Source organism: Lissotriton helveticus, chromosome 1_1, assembly GCF_964261635.1.
Source record: "Lissotriton helveticus chromosome 1_1, aLisHel1.1, whole genome shotgun sequence".
Lineage (NCBI taxonomy): Eukaryota > Metazoa > Chordata > Amphibia > Caudata > Salamandridae > Lissotriton > Lissotriton helveticus.
In genome coordinates, this window is record NC_136057.1 from 257,540,230 (window position 1) to 257,561,268 (window position 21,039).

The window sequence follows — 21,039 nt, forward strand, 5'->3', positions numbered from 1 at the left end:
TTCTTTTGCTTGTTTCTGCACCTCCCTTGTGCCTTTATGCACCTCTGTTTCCTTTTTCTACACTTCACTTGCTTCTTCCTGTATCCCTTTTGCCTCTTTCTGCACCCCTGTTCCCTCTTTCTTCACCTCTCCTGCTTCTTTCTGCACCTCCGTCATTTCTTTCTGCACTTCTTTTGCCTCTTTCTATACCCCTCTTGCCTATTTATGCACCTCTGTTGTTTCCTTCAGCACTTCTCTTGCTTCTTTCTGCACCTCTGTTGCTTCTTTCTACACCACTCTTGCCTCTTCCTGCAACCCTCTTCCCTCTTTATGCACCTCTCTTGCCTCAGTCTGCCCACCTGTTCCCTGTTTCTTTACCGCTTCTGCCTGTTTTTGCACCTCACTTGCCTCCTTCTGCAACTCTTTGCATCTTTCTGCAGTTCTCTTGCCTCTTTCTACACCTCTCTTGCCTCTTTCAACATTTCTATTGCCTGTTTCTACACCTCTCGTGTCTCTTTCTGTTCCTCTTTTGCCTCTTTCTGTACCTCACTTGCTTCTATCTGTACCTATTTTGCCTGTTTCTGCACCCCTCTTTCCTCTTCGTGTAACTTTCTTGCCTCTTTCTACAACTCTCTTCCCTCTTTCTGTACCACTCTTGCCTCTTTCTGTACCTCCGTTGCTTCTTTCTGCACCTCTTGTCTCTTTCTGCACAATTCGTGCCTCTTTCGGCACCTCTGTTGCTTATTTCTGCAGTTCTCTTCCTTCTTTTGTCACCACTGCTGCCTCTTTCTGTACCCCTCTTGCCTCTTTGTGCAACACTCCTAACCCTTTCTGCACCCCTCTTGCCTCTTTCTGCACCTCTGTTGGTTCTATCTTCACTGCTCTTGCTCCTTTCTGCACCTCTGGTCCAAATGTCTGCCTCCCTCTTTCCTTTATCTGCTCCCCTCTTCTATGTTTCTGCACCTCTTTTGCTTAAGTCTGCCCACCTGTTCCCTCTTTCTATACCCCTTATTCCCCTTTATGCAGTTCTCTTGCCTCCTTCTACATCTCACTTGCCTCTTTTTGCACCTCTGTTGGTTCTTTTGCACTTCTCTTGCTTCTTTCTTACAAATTTCTGCACCCTTCTTGCCTCTTTCTGTACCCCTCTTACCTGCTTCTGCACCTCTCTTGCCTCTGTCTGCATCCCTGTTCCTTCTTTCTTGACCTCTTTGGCCTGTTTCTGCAACTCTCTTGCCTCTTTCTTCAGTTCTCTTGCCTCCTTCTGCACCTCTGTTGCTTCTTTCTGAAATTAAATTAAATGAAATAGAGGTTTTGTAGAGCGCGTGTTTGCTGTGGTGTCGTAGTGCTAGCTGTCCAGTTTCTCTACAAGGAGCAGTGGCTGATCGGCTAGGCTTTGTGGGGAACAGCCATGTCTTCATTGCTTTTCTATACATTAACAGATTTGTTTGTTTCCTAAGATTAACTGGTATTGTGTTCCACAGTTTTGGGGCCAAATGTAAGAAACTTCTGCCACCCCACTTTAAGGGTTTTAGTCTTGGAACCACCAGTAAGGAGGCGGTTGCAGGGCTAAGCTCTTGTTGTAGTGTGTAATACCTGAAATGTGATTAAAGGTAGGCAGAGCCAGCTCCATGGAGACTCTTGTGCAGAGTGCACATAGATTTGAAATGAATCCTAACATGAACAGATAGCCAGTGTAGATCACAGATGGCGTGTCTTACAGGGCTGAACTTTGGGATTTTAAGAAGTAAACGTGCCACTGCGTTTTGTAACATCGGTAGTTTACGTATCACGCTCTTCTTTGCTCCTAAAAAGAGGGCATTACAATAATCAATTTTGGGCAGTATTAGTACAGTAATAACTGTCTTTTTAAGGGACATAGGGATGAAAGGTAGAATCTTTTTAAGGACTTTTAAGGTGAAAAAACAAGAGGATGTGATGTAATTCATTTGTTCAGACAGAAAGAGCTGATAATCCCAAGGTGTTTTACTTGTTTATCTGGCAGAGGACAAGGTCCTGCTACGTTCGGCCACCAAGTAGAATGCCAGATGGCAGTGTATTTCTGCACTTATCTTGCCTCTTTCTGCACCTCTGTTGCTTCATTCTGCACTTCACAGGCTTCATTCTGTACCTGTCTTGCTTCTTTCGGCACCCCTGTGTTCTCTTTCTGCACTTGTCTTCCCTCTTTCTGTAACTCTTTTGCCTCTTTCTTTATCTCACTTGCCTCCTTCTGCACTTCTCTTGCTTCTTTCTATACCTCTGTCCCTTATTCTAGCAATTCTCTTGCCTCTTTACGCACTTCTCTTGCCTGTTTCTGCACCTCTCTTGTCCCTTTCTGTACCTCTCTTGCCTCTTTCTGCACCTCACTTGCTTCTTCCTGCACCCCTGTTACCTCTTTCTGCAGCCCTCCTACCTCTGTATGCAACTTTCTTGCCTTTTTCTACACCTCTCTTCCCTCTTTCTGCACTACTCTTGCCTCTTTCTGTACCTCTGTTGCTTCTTCCTGCACTTCTCTTACCTCTTTCAGCAACTCTGTGGCTTCTTTCTGCACTTCTCTTCCTTCTTTCTGCACCCTTCTTCCATTTCCCTGCATGTCTCTTGGTTCTTTTTGCACTGCTCTTGCCTCTTTCTGCACCCCTCTTACCTCCTTCTCTATCTCTGTTGTTTCTTACTGCACTGCTCTTGCTTCTTTCTGCACCTCTATTGCAAATTTCCGCATCCCTTATCTCTTTTTGGCACCCTTCTTCTCTCTTTTGGCACCCCTCTTCTCTCTTTCTGCACCCCTATTCCCTCTTTCTGCACCTCTTCTGCCTGTTTCTGCACCTCTGCTGCCTCTTTCTGAACTTCTCTTGTCCCTTTGTACCTCTGTTGGTTCTTTCTGCACTTCTCTTCCTTTTTTTATGCACTCTTCGCGCCTCTCTCAGCACCTCTGTAGCTTCTTTCTGCACTTCTCTTCCCTCTTTCTGCACCTGTCTTGTTTCTTTCTGTATCCCTCTTGCCTCCTTTTCCACCCCACTTCCCCCTTACTACATCTCTGTTGCTTCTTTCTGCACTTCTCTTACTTGTTTCTGCATCTCTCTTGCATCTTTATGCACCTCTGTTGCTTCTTTCAGCAATTCTCTAGCCTCTTTCTGCACTACTCTTGCTTGTTTCTGTACCTCTTCCGTCTTTCTGCACCTCACTTGCTTCTTTCTGTATCCCTCTTGCCTCTTTCTGTACCTCTCTTGACTTCTTCTGCATCCCTGTTTTCTCTTTCAGCACCTTTCCTGTCTGTTTCTGCACCTCTCTTACCTCTTTCACTACCTCTGTTGCTTTATTCTGTTCTTCTCTTGCTCTTTCTGCATCCTTCCCAACTCTTTCAGCACCTCTGTTGCTTCTTTCTGCACTTCTATACCTTCTTTCTGCACCCCTCCTGCCTCTTTCTGTACCTCTCTTGCCTCTATGTGCACCTCCCCTACCATTTTTCTCACCCCTCTTGCCTAATTTGCACATCGATTGGTTCTTTCTGCCCTACTCTTGCTTCTTTCCGCACCGCACTTGCCTCTTTTTATACTTCTATTGCTTCTTTGTATAGCTCTGTTGCTTCTTTCAGCAATTTTCTTGCCTCTTTCTACACTTATCTTCCTTCTTTCTGCACCCCTCCTGCCTCTTTCTGTACCTACCTCTCTTGCCTCTTTGTGCACTTCCCCAACCGATTTCTGTACCCCTCTTGCCTATTTTTGCACCTCTATTGGTTCTTTCTGCATTGCTCTTGATTCTTTCTGCACATCACTTGCCTTGTTCTGCACTTCACTTGGTTCTTTCTATACCTCTGCTGCTTCTTTCAGCAATTCTCTTGCTTCTTTCTACACCTCTCTTGCCTCTGTCTGCTCTTCTTCTTTAGATTGACTACGAACATCGTTGCGCTAGCGTGTGTGTGTAAACTGCATTGCTGCAAGGGTTGTAAACTCGTTATTTTTAAAAATTGTTGTTACCCCTACCACTTTGTGCGCTGACTCCCCGGTCCACCGCAGCAATTCATGCTGTTTGTTGTGGAGGGAGGAAAAGCGCCTGCACTTCCTGGTTGTTCCACGGCGGGCAGCCATCTTTCTAGGGTGACACTCTAGTCTCCCCTCCTCCCTAATCTACTTATTTACCAGCCCACTCACGCAGCGGTGACGCGCAGCGGGAGCACCGTAGACGCGCCGAAGAGGTGCCTAAGAGAAGCCAGTCTGCGCCAGTCCGCGTATAGACGCTCCCAGCCTCCGGCCTCAGCCGGCACTATGGTAGGAATCTGCCTTTCCTACAGCGCCTCCTCCCTGTACGTGTTACGACCTACCACCAACTCACTATGTTTACATTCAGTCCTCCCTATTAATACGAAGGCCCGCTGTAAAATATGTGACTGGGGTATATCCTCCCCAAATACAGGCAAGCATCCCTCCATGCACAAGAGGAGGATGTTCCTCCTTAACTGCCGGTCCCTGCCGAAGCACCACACCGAACTGGCCATGCTGATAGAGGAGTTCAATCCTGAAGCCCTCTTTTTGACGGAGACATGGCTCCAGCAAGAAACTGATCCGGTTACAGTATGGGCCACCCCCCAAGGCTACACTCTTAAGCGACGGGAACGCCAGACAGGCAGAGGCGGAGGATCGGCCATCATCTATAGAGATAACTATAGATGCCGTGTCACCTCCTCCACTATATAAGCCTGTGAGAGCCTACATTTTACTCTCAAATTCTCCCCTAACATCACCTTTTCTGGTATTTTAGCTTATCCACCACCTGGTTCCCTTAGCGACTTCGTCACTAATATGACGGACATAGCTGCCAACCTAATGCTCACCTCGGCAAATTTCACCTTGCTGGGTGACCTGAATCTGCATCTAGACAACCCGCTTGATTCAGCAGCCAACAGCCTCCGTTCAAACCTCCAGGCCATTGACCTGTTCCAAAAAGGCTTTCACTCGACACATACCAAGGGACACCTCCTAGATCACATTTATAGCAACCTAGATAGTCTAACGGTCGAGGTACCTATACCACTGCCTTGGACCGATCATTTTTTAATACCTTTTACATGGTCCATAAGCATCCCTCCCACCTTACAAATTCACAATAAACACTGGGGAAGAAAATGGGCCTCTCTCCCGCTCCCCAAATGGGAACTGGCCCTCACCGAACATCCACCCCGGAAGGTGATTAATCCCAATATAGCCGCTGTCAATTTTGATAACTGGATTTCTAGCACCCTTGATCAAGTCCTCCCGAAGGGTTCCCTGCAATTGATAAAAAGATCTACAGTTGCCCCCTGGTATTCTCCCGCCCTTAGAACCATGAAACAATCCTGCCGCAAACTTGAGAGAGCCTGGAGACAAGAACGTTCACAACTGAAGAAAACAGAGTATAGAGCCGCAATAAAGCTCTACAAAAATGAAATAAAATCTGCACAAGCCGAGTTCTACGAAACCAAAATTAATCTCGCCGCAAACTCCCCTAAAGAAATTTTTAAAATAGCTAAATCTCTAATCTCCCCCCCCCTGAGCTTCTGTCATCTGACGGCGCACAAGTCCGTTGTAACAACTTAGCCACTTTCTTCTCCCAGATTCAGGTCATTTATTCCTTATTCACCACCGGTAGTGACGACATGGAATTCACCTCCACAACAGATCCTGACCTTCCCGTCCCCTGTTTGCTGGACAATTTTCCACTCCTTGATTCCATCACACTAGACAGAATGATCCCTAAAGTCACCTCAGGCTCTCGTAATGACCCAGCACCTCCGCAGACTCTAACTAAGGTTATTGATGCCATCCGTCCGGTCATCTTGGATGTCCTTAATGCCTCTATCACTTCCAACTCTGTCCCAGCTCCATGGAAGTGTACGATGGTCAAAGCCTTACTGAAAAAGCCTAACCTGGACCAGAACAACCTGACCAACTTTCGCCCCATTTCCTTGCTTCCCTGGATGAGCAAACTGCTTGAGAGGCACGTCAATAACATCTTAGTAGATAATTTAGAATCTAATAATCTGCTACGTGTCTCTCAGACGGGGTTCCGCCCTCAGTACGGAACTGAAACTGCCCTCTTAGCAGTGACGGAAGAAGCTAGAGCTATACTGGACCGGGGAGGAAAAACAGCCATTATACTACTCGATCTCAGTGCCGCGTTCGACACGGTTAACCATGCCACATTATTACATCGTTTGAAGGGCATGGGTGTGTCGGGCGCGGCCCTGGAATGGCTGACCTCCTTCCTGGATGAGCGATTCTTCCAGGTATTTGAGGGCGAGGTAGTCTCTCCCAAGCATCCACTCAGCTGTGGGGTCCCCCAGGGCTCCGCCCTAAGCCCCACTCTTTTTAATGCCTATATGCAACCTCTAGAAAAGATAGTCCATCCTTTTGGTGTGCGTATTGTCACCTACGCCAACGATACCCAACTGGTGGTCTTTTTGGACCACACTGAGGGGTCGTCTAACACCTTGGGCCCTTGTCTGGAGGCTGTTGCTAAGTGGATGCAATCCTCCTATCTCAAACTCAACGGGGAGAAGACGGAGATTATGTTACTGGGCAACCCTCCTTTGACCACCTTGGCCTCCATTTGGCCCACATGTCTCGGGTTTCCCCCCCAAACCTCAGATAAAGAGCCTGGGAATCTGGCTTGACAAATCGCTAGACTTTTCGGTCCAAGCCATAAAAACAGCCTCCACGTGTGTTGGGCTAATGAAAATGCTCCGCAAAGTGCTCCCTCTGCTTCCATTCCAGGCGAGGAGAGTCATGGTTCAGGCCCTGATACTCTCCCGCAGGGTTATGGAAATACTTTATATATAGGAGCCTCGGCGGCAGTGACCAATAGGCTTCAGGTCACGCAAAACTGTGCCGCTCGATTACTGTTTAATATTCCCCACTGGCAGTCAGCCAAGAATGCCCTAAAAGAACTTCACTGGCTCCCAGTGGCTGCCAGAGCACAGTTTAAGGCCATGTGCATTCTGCACAAATCTTTCCACCGAACAGGCCCTGCCATTCTGTTCCCCTTAGTTGTGCCTTATGCCCCATTTAGAGCCCTTCGCTCTAGTACACTGCATCTGGCAACCACAACTAAAATTAATAAAGCCCGATGGGCGGCCGCTCCTTTACCCACACCGCTGCGAGACTCTGGAATTCTCTCCCTTTAGCCCTTAGAGAGAATAACAACCGGATGTTATTCAGGAAAGCTCTGAAAACTCATTTGTTCGCAAAAGCGTGTTGAGTCACTGTTCTGCTCGATTTTTGGGCTCTATTTATGAGTGATGGTGACTTTAAGCTTGCTACCATCCTGAATCTCTATTCTTGCCTTGTGTTGGTCCTTTTAAGGCCTTTTTGCCATACCTAGAAGCATAAACTAGAGGATAGCTGCTTAATATGATGATAGATCCCTTATTGTTGACTCTAATCCATCTATTGCCTATTGGCTTTGACATAATTATGTGTCCTTTCATGATTCTACCTATAGTAGAGGGTGGATCCTGTTGTCTTGACTTCATATTACATATTGGTATGGTTTGTGCAGGTACTCTGATAGAGCTAAGTGTTATTTCATCCTTCTCAGGCCTACAAGGCCCAGAACTAGAGAGACTCCATTTTGCTTTCTGTCCCTGCAGACTGAGATGCTTGCAGGGTAAAGGTAATGTTTTAGTTATGAGGTGTTGTTCGCTTGGAGAGAACCGGTTCAGGCCGGCCCTTGTCGAAGGATTGTATTTTTCTTCGTGCCGAAGACACAACATCGGGCCGGCCGGCTGGGGATGTGTCCTTGGTACGGGGAGGTGCAAGAATTTGGAGGGCGGCAGGCTGATGCCTGGAACTTTCCATGAGGAGACAGCATTCCATATTGTTGAAGTGCAGAGGCGGAGTCAGGGAGAAGGACTTTGGGTTGGAAGGAGTGCAGTCGTGGATTGGAACGGAGAGCGTTAGAGTGCAGAAGGAGAGGAGATGGAGCAGGGGAGAAGAGACAGTGGATGCTTGGAACAGAGGGAAGACAGACAGCCAGTGAGCTGGAACCAGAGAGAGAGAAACTAGAAGCAGTAGTGAGTAGATGGTGTTCTGAACAGAGAGAGATGAAGCAATGTTTGGAGCTGAAGACAGCAGTCAGAAGTAGTTACTTATCCGGAGGAGTTGTGATCAGCTGGAGTCTGAGGTGATGCCTTTTGGAAGAGACTGAAGTTATACTAATCTGTGAGAGCAGCTGGAGTGAATTGGACATTTGAACAGAGATAATCAGACAGAATGAAGAAGCTAGTGGAGCGAACGGTTATCAGAGCGGCAGAAACAATTAGACTGAAGCTGGAAGGCGGAGACAGTTCGTGGGGGAGAGGTGTCCAGTGCAGAGTGATCAGCGCAGATGCATGTCCAAGAGTGCAGAGGAGAATCACAGACGAGGGAGGAATCCAGATGACAGCTAGAACAAGACTCCATACTAATCAGGTGATATCTGTCCTGTTATGTTAGTGCCCATGAAACATTATTACTAATCATTTTCCTTTCAGCGGTGTGCAGTCTATTTACAGTTCCTGTTAGTTAGATGTGGATGTGGTCTTCACAGAGACCCTGCAGATCTGTGTATGTGTCTATTATGTGTTGGTATTGTTGTGTAATAAAGATACCCCAGTTCTTAGTGAACCATTGTGCAGAAGTTATTATTATTAGTGAGGCTAACCTTTCTTCTAGTCAGGTGCAGGTGAACGGATGCATCTCCCGTCCATGTGGGTCTGAGCAAGGGGGTAGAGGAGAGCTTCTATTTGATAAGAACCTTTGCATAGTGAACCAGTGTGCTTCTTATTCTTGTATGAAAAGGTAACCTGTTCTTCTAGTCAGATGTTACTGTGAACAGATGCTACCCCTGATCAGGTAAGTGATAACTGAATAAGGGAGAGAGGAGCTCTTGGATTGAAGGATAAGTTGTACATCATCTAATTTGGCAATCATTGTGTGATCCAGAATATTGTAGTACTATACCCCTGATGAATAGTGAGACTGATCCCTTTATGTAATGGTAATCATAGGATATACTGCCGTCTGGGTAGAGAGGTCTGGGTTTGAATGGGACCGCGAGGCCGCCGATTCTGATACTGCCGTCTGGGTAGAGAGGTCTGGGTTCGAATGGGACCGCGAGGCCGCCGATTCTGATACTGCCGTCTGGGTAGAGAGGTCTGGGTTCGAATGGGACCGCGAGGCCGCCAATTGCTGATATTATAAGAGGTCTGGGTATGTATCTTAGGAATTCCCTGTCCTTAGGTGGTAGATATATGTTGAAAACCTTGTAAATAGGCCCTAGGGAGGGGGAGGTGGTAACGTTCTGGCTGAGTTGGTAAGGCTCTGGTGAGCTGGTCCTATCTAATCTGAAAAACCAGGCAGAACATTTGGCGTCACTGAACCGTTTACGTAAACCTGTGTGAAAACCCTTTGAAATTTTGACATCTGTGAACAGTCTGTGAATTGCATGGTGAGGTGTGGTCCCTGACCTATTGGCTTGAACAGTTGGAGTGTAAGGAGATTGCAGTACATCATGGCATCTGACTTATGCAGTGTAGGAGAAATGCTTTTCATCTTGGTGTTTGACCTGTCAGGCTGGAAGGGTGGCTGTGTGTGAGGGAGCCACTTACATTTTGGTGTTGATGAGATTGTACATTTGTGTATGGAAAAGGCTTGTACATTGCTTATCAAATGGCTTGCTGCATTTGCTTATGATGTGAAGTGTGAAATGTATTCTGTGATATAACTTGCTGAAAATCTTGTAAATAGCGCCTTATGTGTAAGGCTTGTGGATAATTTGCTTAGTTCCTTGTATATAGCGCCTTGTGATTAAGGCTTTTGAAACTTTGTAGATAGCGCCTTGTGATTAAGGCTTTTGAATCTTTGTGAATAGCGCCTTGTGATTGAGGCTTTTGAATCTTGTAAATGTGGTCTGTAGCGCCTTGTAAATATGGTCTGTAGTGCCTTGTATATTTGGCCTGTGAATAGCGTGTTATCATTGTGTTTCTTGTGAATAGCGCCTTGTGCTTAACATGTATGAGTGGCTTCTTAAGACCATGTGCATAGCGCTTTGTGCTTCAGATTTGTGAATAGCTTGTTAAATCTGTGTGTATAGCACCTTGTGAGTAGCTTGTAGTTGCTTGTGGATAGCGCCTTGTGAATATGGTTTATGAATGACTTGTTCCATTGAGCAGGGAAGGGTTGGATCCTTTCTGTCTGTTCGGGGAGAAAATGTATTTTTAAAAGGAGCTCGACCGTTATGTGAGAACGTGAGAGATAAGTCCTAGGAATTTCCCTTGTGTCTGCTGCGCTCGGGGAAGGCTTAGGTTTCAGCTGCCAAAGGGTTAATATCTTGAATTGAGTAGAAGCAGTATTCATTTTACGTACTGTTTGGAATGCGTCCACGGATTTCTGTGGGTTTTGCCTTTGAACACATGATTTAATGAGTCTGACTCGGAGGTGTAAATCAACCTGTCGGACTGCGAGGGGGTGTTTTGGTGGTTTTCAGCTGTGCACAGATGGTGCAATCTTCGGTTGTGGAAATGAAATTATTTCAATGTAGAATGTGCTTTAATTGGTGAAATGCAACCGTGTGCTTTTAAATACAATGATGAATCCGGCCCTTTTTATAGGTAGAATGGTAAAGCTTGCACACTTAATGAATTCTTGGTTATGCAATGCAAAATTATATGTTGCCCCTTGTTTAATTTGATGGTGTTTCACATGTTATAAAAAAATGAAATGTGTCTGCATGCATTGTTGTTCTAATATTTTTTCCCTTTCAGCAAGTAGTGAACCGTTATGACAGAATTATTTTGCGCATGTGACTATGTTTCTGAAACATTTTGATGTTCGTGTATACAGTCAAGGGTGGATATGAGGTTCTATTTTGATTTTGACTTTAATACACTCACATCCCTTACATCAGTTTAAAATTGCTTTAGTGCAGAATGCCGTCTTTTGAATGTTGGTTAACTTTTCATATGGCTATAGAAAAATAATAGCTTAAGAATTTGATTACATTAGTTAGAGAAATACGGTGCTTGTCTGAGAGGAGAAAGGTAGAATACCAGCTGCATGGAGTTTCATTTAAAAATGTGTGAGAAACTCCACAAAGCAGAAGTTGTTGTTTTAACCTTGAACGAGATAACTCAGGCCCGTCCTCAGACCAGATGGTGGGGGCCTTGTGCGAGTGAAGGCTCCCTTTGGCCATAACCCAATTTTAGAGAAGCAGAGGAGAGAGAGAGAGCTGTCTCCTATTTTGTTATGATTGAAATTGAGCCAGCCCCTGAGCGCGGATGGCTCTGAAGGGAGGGGTAGGCGAGCAAGGAGTGTGATTGCAGCGAAGCTCGGCTCCTGCTTGTTATGGTTGGAGCTGGTTCAAAACTCTGAGCGCGACCATCTTTCTAGAGGGAGGGGCTGTTTCTCAAAGGAGTGAGGAGTGACTAGGCCCCAGCCCTTCTGACTTGTGTAAAAAATTTGGGATTTTGCCCAAACAAATTTAAGGAATATGGTATAGGTAGAGTGTCCAAAACATCCCTTGGATTTAGAGAGTTCTTTTCAGGAATTAGGAGGTTTTCTTCTTACAGAAATGAAAAGCACTTGGGGTGCTTTTTTTTTTTTTTATGGAAAATCTGTTTTTGCAAGATTGATGATACTTGTTTTTCGTTCCAGATTGCTGATCTATGGGGGCCCTGTATGAGTGTGACTTTCTTATTTTGGAGTGATGGGCTTTGTTATTTTCGGATGAGTGTTGCCCTTCCCAACCCCCCCCCCCGAGGCTGAATCCAGGATTAGAAGCAGACGTACCAGGCTGACCAGACTGGAGGGTGTGCTTCCTTGGCACCGGATGCAGATGAAGACGGAGGGTCGTGGCCTACACGAATGAACTGTTTTCCTAAGGAGAAACCAACGATGGATTCCTACAGAAGAGAACTTTTACATTGTCTGAACTTTTGAAATTGGCATTAAAATTTACAGTGGGCTGCCTCAGCAGTCAGGTTAAAACTCTATGGGTCATGTTTGGATTTCCCCCCTAAATTTTTTTTTTGTGACAAAGTCAATAGTTCTGTGTTTGAAAAAAGAAAATTTTTTAATTGACTTTTGAAAGTGATGATCTAAAAGAACCCATTTGTATTTGGTTATAATGATGTTCCTTTATGAAAGGAGTCTACAATGTAATTCCTTGGCCTGCATTCTTGAGTCTTGCATTTTTTCCCATGTTTCTATTTCAGATGGACATTATGCCACTCTTTGTAGTTACCACAAACAGGCCCCAATGATAATGTTAAATTTTCAGTCCTGTTTATGCTTTTGATTTTCCAGTTTGAAAGATGCAGTGCCACATTCATAATTTGGCCTTTGGTTTAATGCAAATGTTTTTGTTTGAAAGTCATAGGGTGCAGTATATAATTAGTGAGCTGCTTTAGTAATCTGATGCCCTGTGATACATGATGTTTTGATTTTAGTATGCTATGCTATTACAGATTGACTTTACACTTGTCTATCTTTCACCTATTAGATAGTTTTCCTGTTTTCTGTAAAACAGTTTTGCCAATGAAGGGAAAGTAGTGTTCTGCATGATGGTGCACACATGTGTTCCACAGATTGATACAGAGGGATTAGGTGCGCACTGTTTCCTGAGTTAGATGACTTATGACCTTTGCCTATTGACTTTGGCATGGTCTCCTATCACTTAGTTTTTCAAGTTTAAGTTTCTGATTTAGCTATTTTAGCTATAGGGATTTCTGGACAGACTATGTCTGAATTATCTTTTAGATGAGTATATGCACTACACTTAGATCACTTTTTTTTTATTTTCTTGCTTGATATGCATAGTGCTACACCAGCTATTTTGTAGGAATGGGGTTATCCTTGTTTTCCTGTTATTACACTTTCACTTTGATCCATCAACTTTTAATTGGAGCAGTGGGATTAGTTCCAAGGGTGGTCACCCTATCCTGGGAGGTGTGTCATTTAGTTAGGTCAGGTCCTAGATTTACTAGTAATAGTTGCCCAGACATTGAGGACCCTTTGTTATGTTTATTTGTCAAGATTTTACCAAATCCTTTCTTAAGTTGACCGAAGTAGGTAGGCCTCGTTTAGGCCCTTTGTCGTTTTTACTTCACAGACATGTCCCTACATTAATAGATTTCATGAGTTAGTACTAGAAGTTGAGGCACATTTAGTTTAAGGGTGCTTAGGTTAGTTTCTGTGGTTATCAGATATTTTGATTTGTTCCCTATATCAAGCTTTAGGTGGTATTTCCTTGGTTGTCATTCATTTTAGGGAGTCTTTTTGTTTTTGATTTTGTTGATAGATCATGTCGATGTTTGTTTATTTGGTTGTTGTTGTTTATAGATGTTAGCAGTTAAAGTCAAGGGTGCAATGTTCTGCTCGATTTTTGGCTCTATTTATGAGTGATGGTGACTTTAAGCTTGCTACCATCCTGAATCTCTATTCTTGCCTTGTGTTGGTCCTTTTAAGGCCTTTTTGCCATACCTAGAAGCATAAACTAGAGGATAGCTGCTTAATATGAGGCACAGGGTCAGAGCTGATTTGCATATAGCCAGTGCCTAACCCAGGGTGGTGTGGAGTGCAAAAAAACGATGGATTTAGGCCCAGATCCTTGTACTGGGGTGAATGTACGACATTGTTCTACATTCTGTCCATCAACTGTGTTTTTTGTAATATGATGATAGATCCCTTATTGTTGACTCTAATCCATCTATTGCCTATTGGCTTTGACATAATTATGTGTCCTTTCATGATTCTACCTATAGTAGAGGGTGGATCCTGTTTGCTTGACTTCATATTACATATTGGTATGGTTTGTGCAGGTACTCTGATAGAGCTAAGTGTTATTTCATCCTTCTCAGGCCTACAAGGCCCAGAACTAGAGAGACTCCATTTTGCTTTCTGTCCCTGCAGACTGAGATGCTTGCAAGGTAAAGGTAATGTTTTAGTTATGAGGTGTTGTTCGCTTGGAGAGGACCGGTTCAGGCCGGCCCTTGTCGAAGGATTGTATTTTTCTTCGTGCCGGAAGACACAACATCGGGCCGGCCGGCTGGGGATGTGTCCTTGGTATGGGGAGGTGCAAGAATTTGGAGGGCGGCAGGCTGATGCCTGGAACTTTCCATGAGGAGACAGCATTCCATATTAGTGAAGTGCAGAGGCGGAGTCAGGGAGAAGGACTTTGGGTTGGAAGGAGTGCAGTCGTGGATTGGAACGGAGAGCGTTAGAGTGCAGAAGGAGAGGAGATGGAGCAGGGGAGAAGAGACAGTGGATGCTTGGAACAGAGGGAAGACAGACAGCCAGTGAGCTGGAACCAGAGAGAGAGAAACTAGAAGCAGTAGTGAGTAGATGGTGTTCTGAACAGAGAGAGATGAAGCAATGTTTGGAGCTGAAGACAGCAGTCAGAAGTAGTTACTTATCCGGAGGAGTTGTGATCAGCTGGAGTCTGAGGTGATGCCTTTTGGAAGAGACTGAAGTTATACTAATCTGTGAGAGCAGCTGGAGTGAATTGGACATTTGAACAGAGATAATCAGACAGAATGAAGAAGCTAGTGGAGCGAACGGTTATCAGAGCGGCAGAAACAATTAGACTGAAGCTGGAAGGCGGAGACAGTTCGTGGGGGAGAGGTGTCCAGTGCAGAGTGATCAGCGCAGATGCATGTCCAAGAGTGCAGAGGAGAATCACAGACGAGGGAGGAATCCAGATGACAGCTAGAACAAGACTCCATACTAATCAGGTGATATCTGTCCTGTTATGTTAGTGCCCATGAAACATTATTACTAATCCTTTTCCTTTCAGCGGTGTGCAGTCTATTTACAGTTCCTGTTAGTTAGATGTGGATGTGGTCTTCACAGAGACCCTGCAGATCTGTGTATGTGTCTATTATGTGTTGGTATTGTTGTGTAATAAAGATACCCCAGTTCTTAGTGAACCATTGTGCAGAAGTTATTATTATTAGTGAGGCTAACCTTTCTTCTAGTCAGGTGCAGGTGAACGGATGCATCTCCCATCCATGTGGGTCTGAGCAAGGGGGTAGAGGAGAGCTTCTATTTGATAAGAACCTTTGCATAGTGAACCAGTGTGCTTCTTATTCTTGTATGAAAAGGTAACCTGTTCTTCTAGTCAGATGTTACTGTGAACAGATGCTACCCCTGATCAGGTAAGTGATAACTGAATAAGGGAGAGAGGAGCTCTTGGATTGAAGGATAAGTTGTACATCATCTAATTTGGCAATCATTGTGTGATCCAGAATATTGTAGTACTATACCCCTGATGAATAGTGAGACTGATCCCTTTATGTAATGGTAATCATAGGATATACTGCCGTCTGGGTAGAGAGGTCTGGGTTCGAATGGGACCGCGAGGCCGCCGATTCTGATACTGCCGTCTGGGTAGAGAGGTCTGGGTTCGAATGGGACCGCGAGGCCGCCGATTCTGATACTGCCGTCTGGGTAGAGAGGTCTGGGTTCGAATGGGACCGCGAGGCCGCCAATTGCTGATATTATAAGAGGTCTGGGTATGTATCTTAGGAATTCCCTGTTTTTAGGTGGTAGATATATGTTGAAAACCTTGTAAATAGGCCCTAGGGAGGGGGAGGTGGTAACGTTCTGGCTGAGTTGGTAAGGCTCTGGTGAGCTGGTCCTATCTAATCTGAAAAACCAGGCAGAACATTTGGCGTCACTGAACCGTTTACGTAAACCTGTGTGAAAACCCTTTGAAATTTTGACATCTGTGAGCAGTCTGTGAATTGCATGGTGAGGTGTGGTCCCTGACCTATTGGCTTGAACAGTTGGAGTGTAAGGCGATTGCAGTACATCATGGCATCTGACTTATGCAGTGTAGGAGAAATGCTTTTCATCTTGGTGTTTGACCTGTCAGGCTGGAAGGGTGGCTGTGTGTGAGGGAGCCACTTACATTTTGGTGTTGATGAGTTTGTACATTTGTGTATGGAAAAGGCTTGTACATTGCTTATCAAATGGCTTGCTGCATTTGCTTATGCTGTGAAGTGTGAAATGTATTCTGTGATATAACTTGCTGAAAATCTTGTAAATAGCGCCGTATGTGTAAGGCTTGTGGATAATTTGCTTAGTTCCTTGTATATAGCGCCTTGTGATTAAGGCTTTTGAAACTTTGTAGATAGCGCCTTGTGATTAAGGCTTTTGAATCTTTGTGAATAGCGCCTTGTGATTGAGGCTTTTGAATCTTGTAAATGTGGTCTGTAGCGCCTTGTAAATATGGTCAGTAGTGCCTTGTATATTTGGCCTGTGAATAGCGTGTTATCATTGTGTTTCTTGTGAATAGCGCCTTGTGCTTAACATGTATGAGTGGCTTCTTAAGACCATGTGCATAGCGCTTTGTGCTTCAGATTTGTGAATAGCTTGTTAAATCTGTGTGTATAGCACCTTGTGAGTAGCTTGTAGTTGCTTGTGGATAGCGCCTTGTGAATATGGTTTATGAATGACTTGTTCCATTGAGCAGGGAAGGGTTGGATCCTTTCTGTCTGTTCGGGGAGAAAATGTATTTTTAAAAGGAGCTCGACCGTTATGTGAGAACGTGAGAGATAAGTCCTAGGAATTTCCCTTGTGTCTGCTGCGCTCGGGGAAGGCTTAGGTTTCAGCTGCCAAAGGGTTAATATCTTGAATTGAGTAGAAGCAGTATTCATTTTACGTACTGTTTGGAATGCGTCCACGGATTTCTGTGGGTTTTGCCTTTGAACACATGATTTAATGAGTCTGACTCGGAGGTGTAAATCAACCTGTCGGACTGCGAGGGGGTGTTTTGGTGGTTTTCAGCTGTGCACAGATGGTGCAATCTTCGGTTGTGGAAATGAAATTATTTCAATGTAGAATGTGCTTTAATTGGTGAAATGCAACCGTGTGCTTTTAAATAAAATGATGAATCTGGCCCTTTTTATAGGTAGAATTGTAAAGCTTGCACACTTAATTATGAATTCTTGGTTATGCAATGCAAAATTATATGTTGCCCCTTGTTTAATTTGATGGTGTTTCACATGTTATAAAAAAATGAAATGTGTCTGCATGCATTGTTGTTCTAATATTTTTTCCCTTTCAGCAAGTAGTGAACCGTTATGACAAAATTATTTTGCGCATGTGACTATGTTTCTGAAACATTTTGATGTTCGTGTATACAGTCAAGGGTGGATATGAGGTTCTATTTTGATTTTGACTTTAATACACTCACATCCCTTACATCAGTTTAAAATTGCTTTAGTGCAGAATGCCGTCTTTTGAATGTTGGTTAACTTTTCATATGGCTATAGAAAAATAATAGCTTAAGAATTTGATTACATTAGTTAGAGAAATACGGTGCTTGTCTGAGAGGAGAAAGGTAGAATACCAGCTGCATGGAGTTTCATTTAAAAATGTGTGAGAATCTCCACAAAGCAGAAGTTGTTGTTTTAACCTTGAACGAGATAACTCAGGCCCGTCCTCAGACCAGATGGTGGGGGCCTTGTGCGAGTGAAGGCTCCCTTTGGCCATAACCCAATTTTAGAGAAGCAGAGGAGAGAGAGAGAGAGCTGTCTCCTATTTTGTTATGATTGAAATTGAACCAGCCCCTGAGCGCGGATGGCTCTGAAGGGAGGGGTAGGCGAGCAAGGAGTGTGATTGCAGCGAAGCTTGCCTCCTGCTTGTTATGGTTGGAGCTGGTTCAAAACTCTGAGCGCGAGCATCTTTCTAGAGGGAGGGGCTGTTTCTCAAAGGAGTGAGGAGTGACTAGGCCCCAGCCCTTCTGACTTGTGTAAAAAATTTGGGATTTTGCCCCAAAAAATTTAAGGAATATGGTATAGGTAGAGTGTCCAAAACATCCCTTGGATTTAGAGAGTTCTTTTCAGGAATTAGGAGGTTTTCTTCTTACAGAAATGAAAAGCACTTGGGGTGCTTTTTTTTTTTTTAATGGAAAATCTGTTTTTGCAAGAGTGATGATACTTGTTTTTCGTTCCAGATTGCTGATCTATGGGGGCCCTGTATGAGTGTGACTTTCTTATTTTGGAGTGATGGGCTTTGTTATTTTCGGATGAGTGTTGCCCTTCCCAACCCCCCCCCCGATGCTGAATCCAGGATTAGAAGCAGACGTACCAGGCTGACCAGACTGGAGGGTGTGCTTCCTTGGCACCGGATGCAGATGAAGACGGAGGGTCGTGGCCTACACGAATGAACTGTTTTCCTAAGGAGAAACCAACGATGGATTCCTACAGAAGAGAACTTTTACATTGACTGAACTTTTGAAATTGGCATTAATATTTACAGTGGGCTGCCTCAGCAGTCAGGTTAAAACTCTATGGGTCATGTTTGGATTTCCCCCCTAAATTTTTTTTTTGTGACAAAGTCAATAGTTCTGTGTTTGAAAAAAGAAATTTTTTTAATTGACTTTTGAAAGTGATGATCTAAAAGAACCCATTTGTATTTGGTTATAATGATGTTCCTTTATGAAAGGAGTCTACAATGTAATTCCTTGGCCTGCATTCTTGAGTCTTGCATTTTTTCCCATGTTTCTATTTCAGATGGACATTATGCCACTCTTTGTAGTTACCACAAACAGGCCCCAATGATAATGTTAAATTTTCAGTCCTGTTTATGCTTTTGATTTTCCAGTTTGAAAGATGCAGTGCCACATTCATAATTTGGCCTCTGGTTTAATGCAAATGTTTTTGTTTGAAAGTCATAGGGTGCAGTATATAATTAGTGAGCTGCTTTAGTAATCTGATGCCCTGTGATACATGATGTTTTGATTTTAGTATGCTATGCTATTACAGATTGACTTTACACTTGTCTATCTTTCACCTATTGGATAGTTTTCCTGTTTTCTGTAAAACAGTTTTGCCAATGAAGGGAAAGTAGTGTTCTGCATGATGGTGCACACATGTGTTCCACAGATTTATACAGAGGGATTAGGTGCGCACTGTTTCCTGAGTTAGATGACTTATGACCTTTGCCTATTGACTTTGGCATGGTCTCCTATCACTTAGTTTTTCAAGTTTAAGTTTCTGATTTAGCTATTTTAGCTATAGGGATTTCTGGACAGACTATGTCTGAATTATCTTTTAGTTGAGTATATGCACTACACTTAGATCACTTTTTTTTGATTTTCTTGCTTGATATGCATAGTGCTACACCAGCTATTTTGTAGGAATGGGGTTATCCTTGTTTTCCTGTTATTACACTTTCACTTTGATCCATCAACTTTTAATTGGAGCAGTGGGATTAGTTCCAAGGGTGGTCACCCTAGACTTTAAGTTGTCCTGGGAGGTGTGTCATTTAGTTAGGTCAGGTCCTAGATTTACTAGTAATAGTTGCCCAGACATTGAGGACCCTTTGTTATGTTTATTTGTCAAGATTTTACCAAATCCTTTCTTAAGTTGACCGAAGTAGGTAGGCCTCGTTTAGGCCCTTTGTCGTTTTTACTTCACAGACATGTCCCTACATTAATAGATTTCATGAGTTAGTACTAGAAGTTGAGGCACATTTAGTTTAAGGGTGCTTAGGTTAGTTTCTGTGGTTATCAGATATTTTGATTTGTTCCCTATATCAAGCTTTAGGTGGTATTTCCTTGGTTGTCATTCATTTTAGGGAGTCTTTTTGTTTTTGATTTTGTTGATAGATCATGTCGATGTTTGTTTATTTGGTTGTTGTTGTTTATAGATGTTAGCAAGTTAAAGTCAAGGGTGCAATGTTCTGCTCGATTTTTGGCTCTATTTATGAGTGATGGTGACTTTAAGCTTGCTACCATCCTGAATCTCTATTCTTGCCTTGTGTTGGTCCTTTTAAGGCCTTTTTGCCATACCTAGAAGCATAAACTAGAGGATAGCTGCTTAATATGATGATAGATCCCTTATTGTTGACTCTAATCCATCTATTGCCTATTAGCTTTGACATAATTATGTGTCCTTTCATGATTCTACCTATAGTAGAGGGTGGATCCTGTTGTCTTGACTTCATATTACATATTGGTATGGTTTGTGCAGGTACTCTGTTAGAGCTAAGTGTTATTTCATCCTTCTCAGGCCTATAAGGCCCAGAACTAGAGAGACTCCATTTTGCTTTCTGTCCCTGCAGACTGAGATGCTTGCAGGGTAAAGGTAATGTTTTAGTTATGAGGTGTTGTTTGCTTGGAGAGAACCGGTTCAGGCCGGCCCTTGTCGAAGGATTGTATTTTTCTTCGTGCCGAAGACACAACATCGGGCCGGCCGGCTGGGGATGTGTCCTTGGTACGGGGAGGTGCAAGAATTTGGAGGGCGGCAGGCTGATGCCTGGAACTTTCCATGAGGAGACAGCATTCCATATTAGTGAAGTGCAGAGGCGGAGTCAGGGAGAAGGACTTTGGGTTGGAAGGAGTGCAGTCGTGGATTGGAACGGAGAGCGTTAGAGTGCAGAAGGAGAGGAGATGGAGCAGGGGAGAAGAGACAGTGGATGCTTGGAACAGAGGGAAGACAGACAGCCAGTGAGCTGGAACCAGAGAGAGAGAAACTAGAAGCAGTAGTGAGTAGATGGTGTTCTGAACAGAGAGAGATGAAGCAATGTTTGGAGCTGAAGACAGCAGTCAGAAGTAGTTACTTATCCGGAGGAGTTGTGATCAGCTGGAGTCTGAGGTGATGCCTTTTGGAAGAGACTGAAGTTATACTAATCTGTGAGAGCAGCTGGAGTGAATTGGACATTTGAACAGAGATAATCAGACAGAATGAAGAAGCTAGTGGAGCGAACGGTTATCAGAGCGGCAGAAACAATTAGACTGAAGCTGGAAGGCGGAGACAGTTCGTGGGGGAGAGGTGTCCAGTGCAGAGTGATCAGCGCAGATGCATGTCCAAGAGTGCAGAGGAGAATCACAGACGAGGGAGGAATCCAGATGACAGCTAGAACAAGACTCCATACTAATCAGGTGATATCTGTCCTGTTATGTTAGTGCCCATGAAACATTATTACTAATCCTTTTCCTTTCAGCGGTGTGCAGTCTATTTACAGTTCCTGTTAGTTAGATGTGGATGTGGTCTTCACAGAGACCCTGCAGATCTGTGTATGTGTCTATTATGTGTTGGTATTGTTG

The 21,039-nt window shown here is 44.0% G+C and overlaps 1 protein-coding gene across 1 annotated transcript in view; it reads left to right on the forward strand.

Annotated features, from left to right (window-relative positions):
* Positions 1 to 2,501: 2,501 nt before the first annotated feature.
* The window catches only part of LOC144769161 (echinoidin-like), a 659,546-nt gene continuing 641,008 nt past the window's right edge, over positions 2,502 to 21,039 (forward strand). Inside the window, exon 1 of the mRNA XM_078653184.1 lies at positions 2,502 to 2,513. The gene's annotated coding sequence lies outside the window, so the exon portion shown is untranslated. The remainder of the gene's footprint in view (positions 2,514 to 21,039) is intronic.